The sequence below is a fragment of the Littorina saxatilis genome, linkage group LG9, assembly GCF_037325665.1.
Source record: "Littorina saxatilis isolate snail1 linkage group LG9, US_GU_Lsax_2.0, whole genome shotgun sequence".
Classification (NCBI taxonomy): domain Eukaryota; kingdom Metazoa; phylum Mollusca; class Gastropoda; order Littorinimorpha; family Littorinidae; genus Littorina; species Littorina saxatilis.
This window is the reverse complement of record NC_090253.1, coordinates 51,501,769-51,525,509: the sequence shown is the minus strand read 5'-3', so window position 1 is coordinate 51,525,509 and position 23,741 is coordinate 51,501,769. Positions and strand designations below refer to the sequence as shown.

Genomic DNA, 23,741 nt, shown 5'->3' with positions numbered 1-23,741 from the left:
TACATGTACTTGTATGTTAAATATGCTGATTTTGGTAACGCAGCTAAATTAGATGTGTTTACAGGGTTTCATTTACTAGTGCGCCCTGCGCCATTGGCGCATTAAATCTGAAAATGTCCCATCACAATTTGCGTTAGTGCGTCAAAGGGCGCATTGAGATTACGTTCCACTGAGCCAGCAAATGTACACTTTACATCGGATTACACACACACACACACACACATATATATATACACACACACACACACACACACAGAGTGTCAGTCACACACACACACACACACACACACACACACACACACACACACACACACACACACACACACACACGGAGGTAACACGATAGCGACTAATTCTCAGATGGCACTATTTTGCATCATTGGTCAAAACGCGTACAGGCCTCTTTGGCGCTTCTTACCTTCGACTATGTCCCATCGGAATTTGGTTGAGGGGGACAAATGTCCCATTGCCTTTTTCTCCCAGGTTAAACCCTGAACTGTTACGTTTGAATCGGCCTTAGGCGTGAACATGTTTACATTGTACATCAATGTATTCAATAAGGCCAACAAAAAATATAGTCTGTTTACAGTAACATAGGCAAAAAAAAATAGGGTCGGTAGGTCGGGATTTTTTTTTCTTCCCCAAAAACATATTTTTAAGATTTTTGCCAAAAAACAAAGATTTTTTTTTCTTCCCCCAAATGCCAAAAAAAAGTCTAGGGTCGCGCGAAAAAATAGGGTCGGTCGGGATATCGTAAACGGACTATTTTTTTTTTTTTTTTAGCCTAACAAAAAAAAGTATAAATGTTGATAAAATGCACAGCAGAACCGTCACCGTCACAGCTGTTCTTACTGTAAAAAGCTATCATGCGGATTCTACAATTGTGACCCTCCACCATGGAATGAGTCGCATGTCACCTTTGCATGATTTTCCTATTTTTACGTTTCGTTTTAGAAAAGAGCGAACACTTTTTGAATTATAAGCCTGTGACTAAGGTGACCCTCACTCTGTTACCAGACACTCCCCGGACTTATATTAAGCCTAGCGCAGAACCGCGCGAGGTGACATGCGACTCATTTCGTGGTGGAGGGTCACAGTTGTTATCATGCTGGTTTGATGTGTTTAACCACATTTTCCATTTTAATGTATTCTTTTTCCGCGACCCAAGCAGCGCCGAATCAGTGGTCTCAAGGCTAGAAGTAGCATTAGTGAACAAAAAACAACAAACATGATTTGCTTCGGATCGATACACTTCGAAAGAATCTCGGACACCTGCGAATAAACCGCATATAATCTCCCAAAAGGCGGGTCAGTCGCTCATCAGTGAGTCGAATGACTGCCCTGTTGCTGAAATACACGTCGGCTGTCTGAGTCTATAACTGATCATTGTTAATCTTTCTCAACAGTTCCTTGATTTGAACAGCGATTAGAAACTCCTACAAAAACACAAAATCACGATTAGCACGATTTACAGGGTGATAAACCATATATGGCCGGACCTCCAGCCACTGCCTTTGGTTATGCTGAAAGAGTCTATGTCGATCTAACGAGTGGGATTCCCTGTAGGTTTTGCTTATAATATTTCGCTAAAAGTCGCGTGATGCTTAGCAACATCGGTAGAATTAGATGTGTTTCAATATTTTTTGGCATTTCTTACAAAATAAATTTGTTTGTGCAATTTTTATTGAAATAAAGTTAAAATCGGTAACTTGATGACAGAAAACACAGCTATACAATTTTAATGAATTACCCATCCCGCAACAACTATTGCAAAGCATTCCATAGTCATTTAACTTCTTAGTGAAAACGATTCAATGGAGCGAATTTGAATTCCTTTTGAATTATACGTCGTTCTTGCCGAAGCATGTTTGCTTGGCTAAATGCAGCACGTGAATTCAGGAATTCTTACAGATTTTTCTGTCGAACCGCCATCTTGGAAGGGGAAGTAACACTAAAATAATTCAAATCGTTTACGGCAGTCACGCTTTTGGCAATTGATTGAGCAGTATCGTACGTTTCTAAAGGAACTCAATGCGGGGGAAGTTTCATGTATACACTACAGATAATATGCCTACAGGAACTCCACCTACAGGGAATCCCACTCTTTTAGTCGACATAGACCCTTTCAGCTTTAACTATATAGTTCCTGATGCATGACAGAAGTAACTGTAAACATAAAAGAACCAAGTGAATATAGTTCAACCGAAATATCTATACGCAGTTTACGTTGTGTTTCAACGGTTTTTTTACGTAGATTTGTATGGACGAAACCACATGGAAATAACGTTGATGACCTGTCTCACAGCGGTAACGGCATGACTGATTTGTATTTGACGAGCTTCATTGCAAAGATCAACACAAAACGCACCTGTCATATTGCTTGTGGCGAGTATTTTATATGTATATCGGATATCATCACCCGTTAGCCCTGTTTCCAGAATGTGCCAAGCGTGTCAAAGAGAGTTCCACCGGCAGTCTTTCAAATGTTCGTCTAATGGGAGTGAACTGTGGTGGCAACATCACAGGTATAGTGGAACGGTTGCGTCCCTTCCTTCTGAGCAAACATGGCGAGTTGTAAAACAAAGCCTTTTACTTTCACGGGCGTGTTCATTGCCTCAAACCTCTAACTATTACTTTGCGGTCCCACTTTGCTTTAGGATCGCTTATACACAGTTCTAAATGAATCGCTATTTTTAACATCACAACAAGGAATCAACACTTGCTGTTGATCACTGCCAAACTCGAAGCATGATTGCCGCTCAGTAGAACAGAAAGTAGCTAAAATTCTCATCATACGAGCATACACGAACGTATTTTTGACGTGAATACACAAGAAAACAACTGACCTGTGTACGTCAAAAGTGGAAATTGTCCATAGGGTGAAAGTCACTGGGAAGGCGAGATACTATAGTAGCATGATTGTAACTCACAACTGCTGACCCGGCGACGATCGAGTCAGACCGGCTCGGACAGAGTCTCCCGCCTTATTCGAGCTCGCTAGCTCTTCGAAAATGCATCGTAACTCCCTTATTTTTTTTCTTTTTATGACTTAAAACTTGGTACAACGTGAGCAAATACCGTAAATACCTTGTTTACGCCCAGTATCGAGTAAACGCGCCAAATTAACGGCCCGGGCCCTACTCAGTGTTATGGTCCGGCGGTAGGCCCTAAATCAGTTCTGCGCAGTGGGTAGGCCTACAGTAGCCTACCTAGTAGGCCCTACTTGAAACGCCCACCCCCCATTTTTGATCATTAGAGTAAAGTGGAAAAAAAGAAAAAGATTCAGTCTGCTGCTGTTCGGTTGTTTTAAAATGTACACATTTTCCCCCTTCATTGGGTGACAAACTGACAACTAATGATCTTTTCTGGCACGACATGGCCCCGACTGAAAGGAGCTGCCCAGAACCGGGTGCGTTGGCGAGGAGTTGTTGCGGCCCTATGCTCCACAGGGAGTCTACATGAATAAGTCAAGTAAGTCAATGATCTTTTAGTTTCAGAGACAAACGTGAATTATCATTTTATAGGCTTACTTGATTGCGATATTTGTTTACTAATTCGCTTAAATTGCTGATTATCGGTTTGCTCACAGCAGACCTGAATTAATCTTTTCCATTTAACATTATCTTTTGACAGGGCTGGACCAAGTTCGTATGAGGGGGGGGGGGGGGGGGGGGGGGGGAGGCGGGTTTCCAACTGAAGGCAGGAGTCCAGGGGCCGCCGAGGCCCCGATCAGTGGGGTGCAGGGGCAACGCCCCGCTGGGGGGTCTGGCCCGGGGGCAAAGCCTCCCAGAAGCCGAGAAAATTGTGCATTTGTGAGGTCATTTTTTGGTCTTTTCTTGCAACTGGGAATCAAAATACACATTTCGCGCGGGAACTGATGTGCAGCCAAGTCAAGTCAGACGGGCCCCTTTGAGACTCATTGTGTGACGTCATCTCAACGAATGTCCATCAAGTTGAACTTTTCAAGGTTCAAATCGTCCAAAAAACTTCCCAAACTGGCGCCTTAACTTTAAGTATTATAACTTTTAAATCAGTCGGAATACACAGGCACTCACAAACACACACACACACACACACACACACACACCCCGGCACACCCACACACACACACAAACACTGACACACCGTCGCACACACTGACACACACACGAACACACACACACACACACACACACACACACACACACACACACACACACACACACACATAAGTCATAATGTATGTATAGTGAACTGATGTCAGATAAATCCGAGCAACAACAGTAATTATTTTTACTGCTTGGTTAAAAAAAGGGGGCACAACACTTGACCTAAAACTCGAGAATTCACTGCAGTTACTTCCCTTATGATTTCGTCTGCTGTGTTCGCAACATTACCGGTTTTGTGACACGTTTTGGTCTACTACAAAGTGGTCCAGGGTTCATTAATCAACACATATTGACTTTACTTCACCAAAAATGAACGTGTGGATTGAATAAAGATGATATGAAGACATAATGGCAGCAAGTTCCTAGTTTTCTTCGGGGTGGTGTAAGCGACTGTGACGTCATTACTTCTTGTGCCAGATTTCTCTCCAAACCATTCGGAACATAATCAAAGCAAATGCGGATATCTGTGGACGGTAAGTCGATCTTTCTGTTCCTAATGATTTGAAGTACTGTTATCGCAAGTTCCTGTTTGATAATTTCTTTTCAATCGACTGAATACTGGCTCTCGGGGAAAGCAACAGGATCGGGGCTGTGCACAGATGTGCAGCGAATGTAAACAAATTAGGCTGGGAGTGGGAGAGAAAGAGCGCCGAACTGCTTCAGTGCGATCCGAGTCAAATGTGTTCCCTGCTTGTGGAAATAGGAGCGGCGATCGTTGAACACTGAGTTGATTGTTGTGCTTATTTCAGCTTCTTTGCTGTGTCTGTGATAGCGGATTCTATAGAATTGTGAGCTGGTCGAAATGTTCACCGAGCTGGCAGAATGAATGGTTGAACAAAACCACCTGTCTTTCGCGAGGTTGCCAGTGTCACTTTCAGTGTCTGGAACAGGGCTGGCTGCTGCCAGCACAGCGCCAAAAACAATCGTGTAAACATTTGAGTGCAAATATTTTTTTCTCCATTTAAAGTTTTGTCGACTGCAGTTTAACAGGTATTTGTAGAGTTTCAAAACAGGCTTGTTGTAGTCAACTTTATATGTGGGGGCATCAAGACTGTAAATCTGACAAGCCCATTTACTGATTCAGTAATTGAGTTTAGGACTCGATCATTAAATGGGTTTGAAAACTTTTAGATACATAAATATCAACAGACTGTTCGGTGTTCCATTTGGGAAAGCTGAACTATTTTAAACAGAGTGAGATGATTGTAGGAATCATGTGTACTCCAGCTGTTAGTTAAGTTGTTTGTGTGTATGTGTGTGTGTGTACATATACACGTGTATCTGGGGGTGGGGTGGGTTAGGTGTTGTGTGTTTGTTTACATTTCCTGAGATTGGGCAGAGGTTGTGAAGGGTCTGTGCTGGAATATATTATATAGCTATGTTATTGTTAACTATTGGTTTGAATTTGTCTTGTACTTTACTATTCTCCAGTCGATGTTTGAACGCAAAAAGAAATGAAGAAATACTAACGCATAAGGTATGCCTGTGTTGACTGTCTGTGTGGATGTGGTTGTGTTTCTGTTAGTGTGTGCGTGTGTGTGTGTGTGTCATGGCGAGTGGAAATGTTAATCTACTCGCCAAATGCGAGTAAAGTTGCTGAAACAAATGGTTGGTTTGGCTAGTAAAATTTGCTCTCTGGCTAGTAAATTATGAGAAGTACTAGCCAAAGGCCAGTGTCTTTTTTTGTGGACTTTCAGCGCTAAATACATTTTTTCTCTTGTGACATTCAATTGTATTTCAATGCTTCATGTTCTAGACCTGCATGATTAACTTAAGGTCTGACTCTGAGGTACAGAAAATGTTTTGTTACTAGGGGGTGTGTTACTGGGGTTCCGGAACACACACACACCCCTCCCCCCTCATGTCTGTACCCCCCAAACAAAGATTTTTTTCTTTTCTTCTGCCTGTAAAGTCGGGGGAAAAGTTAATTGTTTAATTGTCACAGTTATATCACGAACCCTCCTTCGCACCTTCCCCGCCCAAACGCATTCGTCAAAGCATATGGAAACTCAAAACTCCTTCATAAACTAGGCCTGACACGTTTCAGGGGTATTTAGGTCAAAAGTCACGTCATATATGATGTGGGGAGCAGATACCAGTGAAGATAAATTGCCATTATTTAATACTAACTTTAAAAAAAATAATGAGTGGCTGCTGGCTCCAGTTGATCATGTTTGAAATCAAGGATAAGCCACAAATTGTTTATAAAATAGCTAACATTCTTCAGCTTCAGGGGGGCCCAGAATCCCCCCAAAGTAGCGCGTTAATTGCCCCTGTACCCCATCAGGGATCTACCAACCCCTGGACCCCAGGTTGTACCCCCCCCCCCCCTCCCTCCCTCTGGCTTAACTGCTCCGCCCCTGCTGCAGTAATGCTAAGTAGCGTGTTGCCCCTGTACCCCATCAGGGATCTACCAACCTCTGGACCCCAGGTTGTACCCCCCCCCCCCTCCCTCCCTCTGGCTTAACTGCTCCGCCCCTGCTGCAGTAATGCTAAGTCCCTCAAGTTGCTCTGCAGAAGTACATGTAGACTGTTTTCTAGGTTGTGTGTTTTGTTCCTGTTTGCCAAGTTGTACCTATTCTGAATTGTTGTCATTTAACAACCTGGTACCTTACGTTCTTGTCAGGCTGAATGTTGGGGGTACCGTTATATTTGAGCGTTGGGGTAAGAAAGTTGACATGCATGAAGTTGTCATACTTTTTCTGCACTGTTTATGAAAAAAAATGTAGCCGCTTGTCTAGTTAATAAATTCAAAAGATCTGTATCTAATATTATTCCATACTTTCCATCGTTTCTGTAAGGTGTTTGTAATCAGTACTGCTTGAAACTCTTATTTTTACGCCTGTGTAAATTAATTCTGTTGTTGTTTTTTAATTTTAGAACTCACAATCACATCATATGGGTTCTTTTGGGATGTACTAGATGAATACCTGCTTCGCCGGGAAGAAGTAGAGCCGAATACCCGGCTTTGCCGGCGCACCGCCACACGAAGGAAGGGAGATAAACGCGCAAAACACTGGAGAAGATAAGGAAGAGTTACTGGGAATGGATGTACAGAAAAACCAAAATCGGTTCAGCGCTGCGTGCTGAGAGCACGTGTTGAAAATTTTCATTGACCAGATTGTGTTTTGGGTGTACCTGAATATGCCCACCAAATTTGAAGCAGATCCATCGAGAACTTTGGCCGTGCATCGCGAACAGACAGACAGACACGCACAAGCCGTATATAGATACTAGAGGAATACCCGGCTTCGCCGGGGTGAATCGCGAGACAGAGACAGACAGCGTGGCGGTTCATCACAATCACCTCTGCAGGCGAAGTCCTGTCAAACGGGATTGAGAATTTTAGAGCTTATTTCTTAGCCCTATAATTATTATCTGTTGTGGCTTCTCAAATGCCTGAACATACAGACAGACAAAAGCCGCTAGACCCCATCACAAACAGAACTCTACAATCCACAGGTTTTTGCCCACACACACACACAGAGAAGCCGTATATATATATATGTATATCTATATCTATAAATATATAGAGATAGGTGAGAGTGTATTTTTCGCGTGGCTATAAATTGATTCGACCTTTTCACTTTGACAGTAAGAACAACTTACGGGTGCAAGGGAAGCGTTCTGGACAGCGCAGTGACATTCTAAAAATAGTTACTCAGAAACGGGAATTTGGGGTGAACGGAGCGAGACAGAGACAGACAGCGTGGCGGTTCATCACAATCACCTTTGAAGGCGAAGTCCTGTCAAACGGGATTGAGAATTTTAGAGCTTATTTCTTAGCCCTATATTATCTGCTGTGGCTTCTCACATGCCTGAACATACAGACAGACAATAGCCGCTAGACCACATCACAAACAGAACTCTACAATACACAGGTTTTTGCCCACACACACACACAAACACACACACACACAGAGAAGCCGTATATATATATGCATATCTGTATCTATAAATATATAGAGATAGGTGAGAGTGTATTTTTCGCGTGGCTATAAATTGATTCGACCTTTTCACTTTGACAGTAAGAACAACTTACGGGTGCAAGGGAAGCGTTGTGGACAGCGCAGTGGACAGCGCAGTGACATTCTAAAAATAGTAATAGTAAGTTACAAACGGGAAAGCCACACGAAGGAAGGGAGATAAACGCCAAACACTGGAGAAGATAAGGAAGAGTTACTTATAATGGTGAAATGAACACAAAAACCCAAATCAGTTCAGCGCTGCGCGCTGAGAGCACGTGTTGAAATATCTCATCGATGATATTGTGTCCGGGGTGTAGCTGAATACGGTGTCCAAATTTGAAAAAGATCCACCGAGAACTTTGGCGTTGTGATGTGGTGTAGCGGCTATGGTGTGTCGGTATGGGGGCCCGGGTAGCTGAGGTGGAACCAAAATAGCTGAGGTGGAACCAAAATCGGTTCAGCGCTGCGCGCTGAGAGCACGTGTTGGAATATCTCATCGATGAGGTTGTGTCCGAGGTCTCTCTGAATATGCCCACCAAATTTGAAGCAGATCCATCGAGAACTTTGGCCATGCATGGCGAACAGACAGACAGACAGACACACACAAGCCGTAATATATATATAGATATAGATATGAGTGTATTTTAAAGTGATTGGTATGATTACTATCTGAATATTGGCAAGACGGATGTATTACACAGTGGAACCTCCCATAAAGACCTGAGCCCCGGCGACCTGGCGTTATCTCATATTTAGTAATTTACTGTACCAAACATGTTTGATTCAGACCTGGTTTTTCGAGAACATTTTTTTAAAGGCTTGCAATAAGTTGCATGGGGGGATGAGAGTTAGAGTTTCACTTTATTGTAATGTTTTCAGACAGATACCTGAATGCACCTTTAACTTTAAGTCATGATAAACTTCTGTGATTTAGGTGCCCATGCATGTTGTAACTTTTGGGGATTATATATGTATATATATATATATATAAATCCAGTTGCAGTACATGCCATCAATTTTTAAGAACCACCCAATCCCACCCCTGGCTGCATTGATTAAGGCTTCCCTTAAGATACACTGTAACTGTAAGAGCATCCCTCCCCCACCCCCCTCTCAAGTCCATAGACTTCCCCCTCCCCTCCCTGTCACAATGAAATTGTAAGACCCCCACCCCACCCCCATTTTAAAGATCTTAATACATGTATACATCCATGATCCAGTAGAATTGTGAGATATGATATCATACATGCTATTCTTGAGACCTCAGCTCTTTCAGAAACCTAGTTGTCTCGACTTTCGTCTACATCATGTACAGGGTGACCCCCCAAAAAGAGTACCCAAACAAACTTGAACTCGCCGCATATGAGCATAACTTTCCTGAGAGCAAGCTAGAACGCTAAAATTTCGAGCATTTTCTGTGCAAATCATGCAGAGGCTACTTGTGTGTGTAAATACATTTTATGAAGATTGCTTTATTTTTGTTCAATTTATGACGTTTATCATATGACGTTTTGTTTGGGTACTCTTTTTTTTGTGGTCACCCTGTACATGCAGAGTGTACAATTTGCCTGCATTGTAAGGCTTCCACCATGGTCAGATCCACTTTTCCAGATTGTTGGAGGTTTAAAATAAAATAGATTACTCAGGGCGTTTTCTTCGTGTATCCTTCCAGTTTCATGCAGGATTCGAATAGGATTTATTTCCCGTATTCATCCATATTTGTGCGCGTTTGTGAGTGGCTGCTTTAAAACCCTTCTGCCCTCTTGCAAACCTACAAAAACCTTAGCGCTCCTCGTCTCCTCACGGATCGATATCCCTAAATGTCAGCCTATGCTAAGCAGTTCCCCACGTCGCTCTCTAAGCTGTGTGTGTGTGTGTGTGTGTGTGCGCGCGCGCGCGCGCCCCGGTATGTGTCCGTGAGTGCTCGTCTGTGTGTGCGTGCGTGTCTTTGCATACGTGCGTGCTGTGTGTGTGTGTGTTTGCGTGCGTTGTGTGTGCGTGCGTGAGTTCGTTGGCGTGCATGCGCGCGCGCGCGCGTGTGTGTGTGTGTGTGTGTGTGCGTGTTTTTGATTCCTGTGTCCAGATTTCAGCTCCTTGGCCGACAAGCTTTACTTCTCTCTACATGTACATGTGCAAAGTGTAGCGCGTCTTACTCTGTGGCTGATCTAGCTCACTTTTAGTTTTACTGATTTCAACTTTCAGTGTCAGTGTCTCTCTTCGAAAATGTGCTGTGTGTATAGGCTACAGTTTGGATTCAGGACCGCTACGGCTCCCGATAAAAAGGTCGCAGGTTCGACTTCGGGCCCGGACACGGGTCAACTTAATGTGCAGGCCCAGAGACGGAAGCCATGTCCCACCCCCGTGTCATCACAATGGCACGTAAAAGACCTCGGCCATTCTGCCATAAGTGCAGATGGCTGATACCACCTACCCACTCATACACTTGTGTATCTCGTCAAAAGCCACGAGGGCGTAAAACTCGAATCATATAAGGCCAAAAAAAAAAATAGGTCTGTTTACGGTAACCCGACCGACCCTAGTTTTTTCGCGCGACCCTAGACTTTTTTTTGGCATTTGGGGGAAAAAAAAAAAAAATCTTGTTTTTTTGGCAAAATAACGTAAAAATATGGTTTTTTGGAAAAAAAAAAAAAAAAAAAAAAAAAACAATCCCGACCTACCGACCCTATTTTTTTGGCCTATGTTACCGTAAACAGACCTATTTTTTTTTTTGGCCTAACCCATATCTTGTTCTTAAAGAGGCGAAATATTTAGCCTGTAGGACATAAAGCATTCTCTCTTTCCTTTCCTTTCCGCGAAAAAAAACTGTACCTCACCGTTCCCGATCTGGTCGGGCCTTTTCTTGGTATACTATAAGACCATCCGTCCGCTTGGTCACACCCCCCAAAAGAACAGCCTGTGTGATCTCTGCGCACAGTGGTATATTTTTGTTTAAGAATTAATTTGATAAAAGTCACTAGTCTTTCGGATGAGACGAAAAACCGAGGTCCCTTCGTGTACACTACATTGGGGTGTGCACGTTATTGTTAAAGATCCCACGATTGACAAAAGGGTCTTTCCTCCTAGATAAAAAATGTCCACCAAAATACCCGTGTGACCAGGAATAATAGGCCGTGAAAAGTAGGATATGCGCCGAAATGGCTTTGATCTGCTGGTCGATGTGAATGCGTGATGTATTGTGTAAAAAAAATTCAATCTCACACGGCATAAATAGATCCCTGCGCCTTGAGTCCGAGTCTGGAGATACGCGCGCGATATAAGACTTCATATAATAATAACTGGTGTCTTTTTCGGAATTACATTTGTGTGTGTGTGTGTGTGTGTGTGTGTGTGTGTGTGTGTGTGTGTGTGTGTGTGTGTGTGTGAATTAAATTATCTTATAATTCTAACTAATCACAAGAAGCAGCCAGGGTGTTGATTTTTGGTGTGGGAGCAAGTGGAGCGATGGTCTGGCCTAATCTGAGACAGGGAGACGAACTCTCTTCACGAGGCGGAGGGGGCCTGATCACGAAGGTTTTCTGTTGTCTCTCCTTCTGTCCGTTTAGTGCTGATTTGTGTTCCAGATTCCGACGCTCCTATCTATCCTATGATCACGAAGGTTTTCTGTTGTCTCTCCTTCTGTCCGTTTAGTGCTGATTTGTGTTCCAGATTCCGACGCTCCTATCTATCCTATGATCACGAAGGTTTTCTGTTGTCTCTCCTTCTGTCCGTTTAGTGCTGATTTGTGTTCCAGATTCCGACGCTCCTATCTATCCTATGATCACGAAGGTTTTCTGTTGTCTCTCCTTCTGTCCGTTTAGTGCTGATTTGTGTTCCAGATTCCGACGCTCCTATCTATCCTATGATCACGAAGGTTTTCTGTTGTCTCTCCTTCTGTCCGTTTAGTGCTGATAATTTGTGTTCCAGATTCCGACGCTCCTATCTATCCTATGATCACGAAGGTTTTCTGTTGTCTCTCCTTCTGTCCGTTTAGTGCTGATTTGTGTTCCAGATTCCGACGCTCCTATCTATCCTATGATCACGAAGGTTTTCTGTTGTCTCTCCTTCTGTCCGTTTAGTGCTGATTTGTGTTCCAGATTCCGACGCTCCTATCTATCCTATGATCACGAAGGTTTTCTGTTGTCTCTCCTTCTGTCCGTTTAGTGCTGATTTGTGTTCCAGATTCCGACGCTCCTATCTATCCTATGATCACGAAGGTTTTCTGTTGTCTCTCCTTCTGTCCGTTTAGTGCTGATTTGTGTTTCAGATTCCGACCAACCAAAGCGGTCTTTGTAGACAGGTACGCGGTCGTTATAGAAAGGTAAATAATTTAAAAACCCAAACTCGCTTGAGATCCTTAGGGGATGGTCGTAATAAGCAGGTGGTCGTAACCTAGATGTGGTCGCAATTAAGGGCAGGTGGTTGTAACCTAAATGTGGTCGCAATTAAGGGCAGGTCGTCGTAACCTAGATGTGGTCGCAATTAAGGGCAGGTGGTCGTAACCTAGATGTGGTCACAATTAAGGGCAGGTGGTCGTTACCTAGATGTGGTCGCAATTAAGGGCAGGTGGTCGTAACCTAGGTGTGGTCGCAATTAAGGGCAGGTGGTCGTAACCTAGATGTGGTCGCAATTAAGGGCAGGTGGTCGTAACCTAGATGTGGTCGCAATTAAGGGCATGTGGTCGTAACCTAGATGTGGTCGCAATTAAGGGCAGGTGGTCGTAACCTAGATGTGGTCGCAATTAAGGGCAGGTGGTCGTAACCTAGATGTGGTCGCAATTAAGGGCAGGTGGTCGTAACCTAGATGTGGTCGCAAGGGCAGGTTCCACTGCATATCTCTCGCTTGTGCTTCCGTGCCTTATCGGGTTGTAGAGGTCTCACATCTCACCAATTCTCCCGGCCACTACGGCTAAGATGAATGCTTGCTTTCTTTGTTGTGCAGATGTAATAGTATGCAAAGCCGAAATTAACACCTCAGCTTTACACAGCTGAAATGGAGTGATGCATAATTCGATTTTAATGAGCACCCTTCTGCCTGCTGCTTGTGCACAGTGGGATATTGTAGTTGAATTTATTTTGTCATTGCAGAAATGTCAATCGGTTGAATTAATATTTTTTTTAAAGACACACAAACAAGCATATATAGGGGTGCTAGTCTTAAAGGTGGAGGGTCTTAAAAAAAAGGGGAGGGGGTGTTCCACTGTACAGTAATTTGTAAAGAACAAATACAAATATTCTACTTCCCTTCTTATCCCCCTCCCCCCCCCCCCCCTTTACCGCATGCTGCCTGCTGTTAGTGCAAATGTTCAGCCCAGGTAGGCAGGCCAGTGAAATCTTGTGTCTGTCAATCATTCAAGATTAAAGGTGTGAATCGGTAAGGTAAGGACGGTGTGTCCCTTCCACTCTGCCACGACCTTATCGCCTAGCCTATAGGTGTGAAGTGTTGTACACGTGATCCTACACTACTGGGGATCCCCCTATGCCCCCAGCCCGGACCCCTCACGTCCTCCTCATCTCCATCCCCCTCCCTCCTCATCCCCATCCCCCTCCCTCCTCCCTCCCTCCCCCCTCTCACCTCTCAATCCCATCCCTTCTCCAGCTCAAACAACCTAAACAGGCATGAGACCAAGGGTAGGGCGGATGGTGGCGAGAGAGTGAAGGGAGGGAGAATGTTTACAGTGCCGTGTGCCGGGCTGTGAGCAGTGCCCGCCAATGTTTAGCTCAGGCACCGTCGCGGCAGACACGATTTAGTTCTATGCAGGAAATGCAGCGCGCTATTCTGGCCATCTGGCCAACTGTCGTCCTCATCTCTAAGGCAGACTGATACCAAGAGGTGTAAGTTACAACCGCCTTCAGGCTCAGGCATTTTCAAACGCTCGACTCAAGACTATAAACTCCGCCCTAAACTCCGCCCCACCCAAACCCTCTCTTTCCCCCTTCCCCACACCAACGTGCAACCTGATTGTGCTTTGGCATCGACATTCACGCCATGGCGCATACTAATTTATACCATCTTAGCTTTGCAGCAATGTGGAGAACGTTGCCTGAAATTTGACGGTTGTATCTTTTAATTGTTTACACTGAAAACACTATCACAACATCACACACGGGCACATACACAGACACACACAGACAGACAGACAGACACACACACACACACACACACACACACACACACACACACACACACACACACACTCACTCACTCACTCACTCATCTCAAATGTATTTTTGGGGACACAATATAATTACGCCAGCCAATTTCGCATGCATTCCTTTGATCTCTCTCTCCATATATATAGGCAAAAACTCGACGTCGGTTAATGGATCACTTAAGTCACACAATGAACGGATTTAGGAGCGAGTTGTGTTTAGGGGATGAAATGAAGGGAAGCCAGAGCCAAAATCGTCGAACGGTTTATCAGGTCATTATCCGTTTGACAAGGTGAAGCAATAGCGCTTGCCATCAACGCGCTTAATGTTGCCATCGAAGAGTCGTAAGTGTGTACGGAAAGCCATCGATTAACAGGGGGCTTGTTGCATTTAGTTGTTGTGAATGGTGATGGTGGAGGTGAGGTTATTATCGATGTTGTTGTTTTTGGCTTTTTGTTACATTTAGTCAAGTTTTGACTAAATGTTTTAACATAGAGGGGGTAATCGAGACGAGGGTCGTGGTGTATGTGTGTGTGTGTGTGTGTGTGTGTGTGTGTGTCTGTGTGTGTGTCTGTGTGTGTGTCTGTGTGTGTGTGTGTAGCGCGATTCTGACTAATGACTAAACTACTGGGCCGATCTTTATGAAATTTGACACTAGAGTTTCTGGGTATGATATCCCCGGACGTTTGTTTTCATTTTTTCGATAAATACCTTTGATGACGTCATATCCGGCTTTTTGTAAAAGTTGAGGCGGCACTGTCACACCCTCATTTTTCAATTAAATTGATTGAAATTTTGGCAAAGCAATCTTCGACGAAGGCCGGGGTTTGGTATTGCATTTCAGCTTGGTGGCTTAAAAACTAATGAGTGAGTTTGGTCATTAAAAATCGGAAACTTCTAATTAAAATTATTTTTTTTATTAAACGATTCAAAAACAATTTCATCTTATTTGTCGTCATTTTCTGATTCCAAAAACATATACGAATGTTATATTTGGATTAAAAACAAGCTCTGAAAATTAAAAATATAAAAATTATGATCAAAATTAAATTTCCGAAATCGTTTTAAAAACTATTTCATCTTATTCCTTGTCGGTTCCTGATTCCAAAAACATATAGATATGATATGTTTGGATTAAAAACACGCTCAGAAAGTTAAAACGAAGAGAGGTACAGTAAAGCACAGCGCAATCGCTACCGCGCCAAACAGGCTCGTCACTTTCACTGCCTTTTGCACTAGCGGCGGACTACGTTCAGTTTCATTCTGTGAGTTCCACAGCTTGACTAAATGTAGTAATTTCGCCTTACGTGACTTGTTTTGTTTGCTGTTGTTGTGTTTCTTGTAATGCTGCTGCTGCTGCTGATGATAAGGAGGTATTTTGACATGCAACAAGTAAATAGTTATATAGTTTTGTTTGCTTCGGTTGCATGAGCCAATAGTAGATGCACCGAATTCGTCTGTACCTCTGTTTTGATGCATGTCTGTCTGTCTGTCTGTCTGTCTGTCTCTCTCTCTCTGTCTTTCTCTCTCTCTCTCTCTCTCTCTCTCTCTCTCTCTCTCTCTTTACATTAACAAGCTCCCTCGCGAGATCTTTGAGCAACAGGGCGGAAAATTTAGAGCTCTCGATTTAACTGTGAGAAACGCTTAATATTCCCTCAAAATGACAGCTGATGGACTCCCAACAGCTCTGAAAGGTACCCTGGAAGCCCTGCTCAAAGAAAACACCGTCTGTTCCTGGAAAGTATCCGCTGAAGGAACGAAAACAACAGTCGTCCTGCGACTTGTGTCAGCCTCTGACTCGGACGGGCCAACCATGACTCAACATTTTCGTCGAAAACCGCCAAGCCAGCTTCAGCGCGACAGGCTGCGAGCCGAAGAACGAAAGAAAAAGAAAGAAGAAGAAAACCGTGTCAACACATTAAAGGCAAGTCATGACATTTCTTCACTGTTAAATCCTGCCCTTGTTTCGCTATCTGAAAGAAATCAACAACAGCATCGGCTCGAATGTGAAAGTGACACGCAACACAGTGACAGTGACATTTTTGCACGTGCTGCACGCACTGATGACAACACGCCCTCTGAACGTAATAACAATAGACATGGTGAGACTGAAGCTGTGCTATTGTCGCCACCGGCCACTGAGTCACGTGGTGTGTCTGTTTTGCCGGATACCTGGCTGTTGAAAACACAGTCTCGGACCAGAGAAGTCACAGAAACACAGGATACATCAGAGAAAAAGGCATCTGACCTGGGATACAGTTTGTCGGCCGTAAAGGAGTATGTGTCGGGACTGAAGGACCGATCAGCTGTGCGTGCAGTGAAACATGTACAAAGAAACAACGCTTTTCGAAGGGTGGTTCGTGACAACACAGATGACAGACAATTATCATGTATGTGATGTCATGTCGTGTTCTGTCACGTGCATGTCATGTCACACTCAGCACGAGTAATTCACTGCAGTTGCTGGCCCGTAGAGTGCGTTCTTTCACAAGCAAACATGCTGATTACATAGCGACTGCTTTAACGCACCTCGAGCTTACATAGCCAAGTCAGTGCTCAAATAGCGATTTTCTCCCGAATTCCTGAGGGTAAAGGGGGACAATCACATTTTCGTTGTGTCTTAAACACACGACACAGCTCCCTCTGCTCTTGGCGTGGGTCCAGAAAGGGGGCTAGCTGCCCTTGGTGGCGTTCCCACTCGCCCTGCAGGAGTCCTCGTGTTTCTCGGGAGAGAAGTGAAAGTTGCTGGAGGGGTGAGCTTCAGCTCACTCTTTGTCTAGGGACGCTTTTGTTACCCTGCTTTTATCCTGCCTTTTTAACCCTGAGCTGTTTGGCTTGTTTTTTCTTGGTGACCGTACCGTACCTTGTAAGTGATGAGCCAAGTTGCTAAACACAAACTGCCAAACACCACCTTTGCTGATAGGCGGGAAACGTTCATCTGGGTAGATAACTACCTTCCAACGGACACCACTGCTCTGAGGGAGCAAGATTGGTCCCTTAATATGGACCAAACAGCAAGCGGTTCTGACCGCGCCCCAGATATTCCCATGGAATCACTGAATGAGACTGACCGGGCCAGCCGGACTGGTCAGTCCCCAAAATCCAAACAGCTTAATAAAGCAATCACCAATGAGAAAACCAGCATATCTTCTCCTTTCAAGAGAAAGAGATTGCGGGAGGACGACCCTGAGGGGGGGCAGAGCTCTCCGGAATCTCTTCTCTTCCGGGATAGCCCCCCACGCTCTCAGATTACTGATCATTTTGAGGAAGACTTCACCGAAGTCAATCGTAAGAAGCCCAAAAAGAAAAAGAAGCAAAAGGTCCTCTGCGAGGGTCCCCCTCTTCAGGGAAACACAGGTATTTCCCATGCAACATCTGCCCGGGGGGTCGACACCTCCCAACCCCTAACTGAATCACAAGAAAACCAGACAACTCAACAGCCACTACCACCTGCCAATACACACACACACACAAAACAAAGACCCCGAAGAAAACTTCTTTACCAACCCAAGCAACCTCCTCCCTCCTTCTTAGAGTTCCCCGTGGTGGTGCAGGACCTGAAGGAGGGCCCTGCAACATTGCAGGGACTCGGCCTCAGGAGGAAAAAAACTTTTGACCTTGCCATCGGCGAGGTCAAAGAAATACGCATGCTGGCAGCTGGGAGCGTCCTGGTAGGGTGCTCCTCAGCATCACAACAAAACAAGCTATTGAGGCTGGACTCGATCGGCGGCATCAAAGTGAAATGCCACCGTCCGGAGGTAACAACCGAAGGTGTCATTAAACGCATACCCACAATACATTCAGGAACAGACCTGTCTGAGATGGCAGTGGGCGTGCGCGTCTGGATGGAGGATGGGAGTCTTGTAGAAAAGGGCCCCTCCTCGGTTCGATCTTTTCGCCGTCTTCTCCTTAGGGATGGGAAACCGTCTCAGGCGGTCCGTGTCACGTTTACAACGGCAATTCTTCCAGACAGCGTCGTTCTGGAGAGTGAGGTGTACGGCGTCGAACCCTACACTCCTCCAGTGCGGCGCTGTACGAAGTGCCAGAGACTATCGCACCTAAAACAACAATGCAAATCAAAAGTGCAGATCTGCCCCCGATGTGGCTCCAAGGGCCACGACGGAGCGACGTGCACCAAGGCCAAACATTGCGTAAACTGCAAGGGCGAGCATTCCGCCGCTTATCTTGGATGCCCGGAAATGAGACTGAGGTTGCAGGCCAATAAGATCAGGTCGGCAGCATACATACCATATTCTGAGGCCCTGGATCGGGCGCGGCGCGAGCTCGCCAAACAACAAAATAAAACAGCGACTGCCCCAGCGGAAATGAGGGACTCCTTCTGGCGTCCCCCTCCGCAACCGATCCGGCGGACCTCAACCCCCCGGTCCGGGTACTCTTTGGCTGTCCAGAGACCCCCCCTGGGTGGGCAAGTAAATAAAATACAAGAAATCAAAAACAAAATGACCGAACATGACAATACACTCCTTCCAGTTCATGCGGACAGTTCTGCTGCAACCGCGAAGCACCAAACAACTTCGCAAAATCCAAATCCTGGCCCCCAGGCGCCCTGTAAGTCTCAGACGGCTCGGGCAGAGGCGCCGCTTCATGGGACCCCCGGGTTAAAGGCCTCCCTCCTACGCAAAGCCCAGAACAGGAAGGAGGACTCGAAAGAAGAGCAGCTCTTCGAGAGGTTGATGGGGAGAATGGAGGAGGGATTGGCCCAGAGATTCAGAGAATACAAACTTAAAACTGAACAGGAAATAAAGCAGCAGATGAGGGAGGAGCAGGAGAAGGCAGAGCTTGAGCTAGCCGACGCTGCACTAGATAAGCTAAAAACAGGAGAGCAATATGCAAATTTAAATGAACAACAAAGAGGCCTTCAAGGTTTCATCGAGCAGTGCCTCGGCTTCATGGTTAAGGCCAGACAGATGCAGAGTCCTCTCGACCTGATCGACTCCCTCTCAGCTACATACACACAACTCTCCAACACCAAGGTTGAACGCTTCATTCCGGGCGGCGCCACTCTGGCGCTGGGCGCCCTTGCTGGTGCCAAGCAGTTGTCCGTGACGGATATGAAAGCTGTCAAAACCACTTTTTAACCTATTTTAAATCTGCCCTTTAACTTACCTTCTTTGTGCGTGTTAAAATGGCTGAACAAAGTGAAAGCGGTCACGGATTTATCATATTACAGTGGAACTGTCGCTCTATCAACTCTAACTTCTCTCAGCTATATAATTATATATCAAATCACTCTGCTGACATCTTAGTTATCCAGTCAGTCAAGAGAAAACGCTCCCTACTGCCTTCTATAGATGGTTTTGACTTCCCTCCCATAGTAGAGCAAAAGGGCTCAGGGCAACTCATTCAAACAGCTATTTATCTAAAGTCTTCCTTAAATTACAAACCCTTTGCACCTCTCATCCCTAGTTCAGAAAATCTCAGTACATGTGCTGTTGAAATCGAAATAAAAGGATCCAAAAACCTCAACATAGTTAACATATATTACCCCCACGGGTGTAATAAAAAAGGAACTACCGACTGGCTAAAATCCCTGGATCATGGCAGGGCACACTGGTGCGTGATGGGTGATTTTAATAATCACCACCCTCTGTGGGACTCTGCTAACCCTAGATACAAACATGCCAATAGCAACCTTGCTGACGTCATTTTGGAAACTGACTTTTGTATACTAAACGATGGCTCGGCAACCAGACTTCCAGACAGAGCTGACCATTCCCCGTCAGCAATCGATCTCTCCCTTTGCTCAAATGCCATAGTCACTGACATCGACTGGAACGTTTTCCCGGACGCCCTCGGCTCCGATCACTTACCCATTGTTCTTACCTTCCGCCACTTCGCCCCTAATCGCAATAACTCGGAGGTCAGAAAAAAGTACAATTACAAACAGGCAAATTGGGACAGCTTCCGTGCGGAGCTCGAGGGTGTCAGGGAGGAAACTCTCCTTACGGATGACATCGAAGCCTCTTACAATAACATACGTCAATGTATACTCACTGCTGCCAATAATCACATTCCGCTTAAATCAGTAAATCCTAACTGTAAGGCCAAAAGGAATGAGTGGTGGAATGCAGACTGTGATGAAGCCTTGGCAAACAAGCGATATCACATTAGGACATATCTCAGGCACTGCTCAGACGCTAACTTCACGAATATGAAGTCAGCTGAAATACAATTTAACCAGATCACCGCTGAGGCTAAACTTCAAAACTGGGAAAACTTTGTTCACAAAGAAACTAAAGATTACAAAGACTGTGGCAAAATCTGGAAGAAAATCCGCAGATTTAAATGTAGATACAGAACTAAAGAAAAGCCACTACTATCGGGTGATAAAATGACCACAACTGACTCTGAAAAGGCAAACCTATTAGCAGATACCTTTGCCAAAAATAGTCAATCAAAATCCCTAGATACTGAACGACTCAATTATAGGTTAGATCAGGAGAAGGGTTTCACATACCCCCCAGATGACAACCAGTTGCCTATAAACTGCATGTTTAAGGCAAAAGAAGTCCAAAACGCCATCTTTTCTGTGAAAGACCCAAAAAAATCCACAGGTTTAGACCCAATATCATATCACATGATAAAACATCTACCACCTAACTTTGTTAAGTTGCTCACTCAGTTTTTCAACCTATGCTGGTTAAAGGATACTATCCCCGCAGCGTGGTCAGACTCACAAGTAGTAGCAGTATTGAAGAGCGGAAAACCGGGCAATCTACCTGGCAGTTACCGCCCCATATCACTAACCCCCCACCTCAGCAAGATCTTTGAGCGTGTGGTGAACCAGAGGCTGGAGTTCCACCTCAATAAACACAATATCATTCCTACATGCCAGGCAGGTTTTAGGCAAGGTCGTTCGTGTGCGGACCACATTGTGCACGTCACTGAAAAAATCAAAAAGACCTTGGCACATAGTAATAATTCTCTTCTTGGAACCTTCTTTGATATTAAATCTGCGTACGACAGCGTCTGGCATGCTCGTCTACTCCTAAAACTCGGCAGAATCGGTGTCTCTGGCCACATGTACCAATTCATCAAAAACTTCATCAGCAATCGCAAGATGTCTGTCCGAGTGGGCTCTTCGGTGTCCGAAACCCATGCGCTGGACATGGGGGTTCCCCAGGGCAGTATCATCGCGCCAAACTTATTCAGCATCATGCTCTATGACATTACTTCTGTTAAGGTTGACGGTGCCAGTGTACTTCTGTATGCGGACGACCTCGCCTTAATAGACACTAATAGACCACGCCATAACAGAGTTACCAACACTGTTGACTTATCTTCTTACCAAACTAAAATCGACAACCTCTGTCAATATATGTACACCAACGGCTTCCAACTAGCCTCAAATAAAACAGTCTTTCTTGTTGTCTCCCGTAGACAACTGTACAGGAACTGCAGTATAAAGATAGGTTGTGATATTATCAAACCGAGCTCAGAAGTTAAGTTCCTCGGCGTTATCATCGATACCCGACTTAACTGGACCAGTCATATCGAACATCTGATCAATAAGGCCAACAAGGATCTTTATATCATACGCTACCTGGCGTCCCAATCCTGGGCCAGAGGACGTAAGTGTGTCACAGAGGTAGTGCGGGCATTAATTCGCTCCCGCCTCCTTTACGGGTGCGAAGCTTATTTCGCGACGCGCCCGGCGCTCATGAAAAAACTGGCTATTATAGAGTGCAGGGCGCTCAAAATAGCTCTGGGACTCTCCCAACAAGCGAGTAAGAGTCGAGTCTACAGCGAGTGTGGGTGGCTGCCCCTTGTGGATGAGATAAAACTCCGTTCAGCTCAGTATGCTGTCAGAGCCCACGCGGTAGAGAACTCTGCCTGCGAGGTCCTGACTGACTTTTTTCCTCAGCACCAAAATTATGAGGCCAACACCAAACATAGCACTCAACTCTTGGCCAAAACGCTACCCTTATCCGACACAGTAAACCGCATTCTAGCCGATAGCGGGGTGAAGGTCAGTGAGCTGGCCAGGGTCCCCCCGCCCTCCTACCCGCCTTGGCTTGAGGAAACCCCTACTATCATATACGACAGTGAAGATAATACTACCAAAAAAGATAACCCCGTCTACCTAGCTACTGTTACAAAAGAAACCCTAAACTACAAATTCTCGGAGCATTTAAAAGTCTTTACTGACGGATCCAAATTTGCAGACGGCAGCGTTGGCTGCGCCTTTGTGATCCCAGATCTCAAAATCTCAAGGAAATATACTCTTAATAAAGACATCTCCATATTCTCAGCCGAGCTATTTGCCTTGCTCATGGCATGCACTTTTATAAATGACCTCCCAGTCACACCGCGTGCGGTAGTTTTCTGCTCTGACTCGCGCTCTTCATTACAAGCTCTGCATCGAAACACATCAAATCGGGCAGAGCTACAAAGAGAAATCCTCTTTATATGTCACCAGTTAATCTCATCCGGCACATCCGTATCATTTCTCTGGGTCCCCTCTCACGTAGGGGTCCGGGGAAATGAACTGGCGGATGTCGCTGCCAAAGAAGCGGCAGAATATAGCCCAGCTAACACTAACATCGGCTACTCAGTAACCGAGTTCTACAGTAAAATCCGTAAACTCATTCGAAGTCAGTACGTAACATCTCTGTCCTATCAACCCATTGATATGAACGATCTACACCCCGATCTCCCAACAAACCTCCTCACTATCTTCAGACGCCTCCGTGCCGGCGGCTGCCGCTTCCATATCTTTAACAAGTCCTGCCATTGTGGAGAACCCTATTCATTTCAACACATTTTCGCTCCATGCGCTACAAATAGAATTACCTTTAAAACCTTATATGACCATATGCAGCTCCATGGTCTGAGTCCCCAGGATTATCTGCGCAGTAGCAGTTCTCTAGGCTGGTCACACAGCTTGCTGCTGTGCCGACTGGTCAGGGACTCGGACATGGGGCTGTGGGTATAACTAAGCCCAGATTATCACATCAGCGTGTTTCAGTTTGAGGTCGAGTGGCTCCCGCCATCCCTCCTGATTCCAGCGACTACCTTCTAGACAACATATCCTCACCCAAGGCCCACTAGTCGCCAAACTGTACATATTGTTTTTATTACCACGGCCTTCGTGGCTTACATCTTAATCCTTTTATTTGTAAAAAGTTTTGAGATTTATTGTTCGTGTTCCTCTTACTTGCTCATCTATTTGGTTTTATTGGTGATCCTGAAAGGTTCCACTTTTTAACTCGATTTGAAATAAAAAAAAATAATATTACAAGCCCGTTATTCAAGATATAGAATACAGACTTATAATTCTTACCAAGAAACATCTTAACTACTTTTCATTTTAACAAATTCCACAGAGCATTATCAACTCAACCCCACCCCCTGCCCTCCTCTCCTTATTTTTTGTTTCTTTCTTTCCTCTTTTTGAAAGCGGACAAACACTCAAGTCCTTAAGGCTCAAAACCGTAGGACTTTTAATATATTAA

General features: G+C 44.9%; 2 long non-coding RNA genes across 2 annotated transcripts in view; both read left to right on the top strand.

Moving 5' to 3' along the window:
• The window catches only part of LOC138976412 (uncharacterized), a 556,176-nt gene that overhangs the window by 182,226 nt on the left and 350,209 nt on the right, over window positions 1–23,741 (top strand). The window lies entirely within an intron of this gene.
• LOC138976411 (uncharacterized) overlaps window positions 1–23,741 on the top strand; it is a 151,356-nt gene that overhangs the window by 56,239 nt on the left and 71,376 nt on the right. The window lies entirely within an intron of this gene.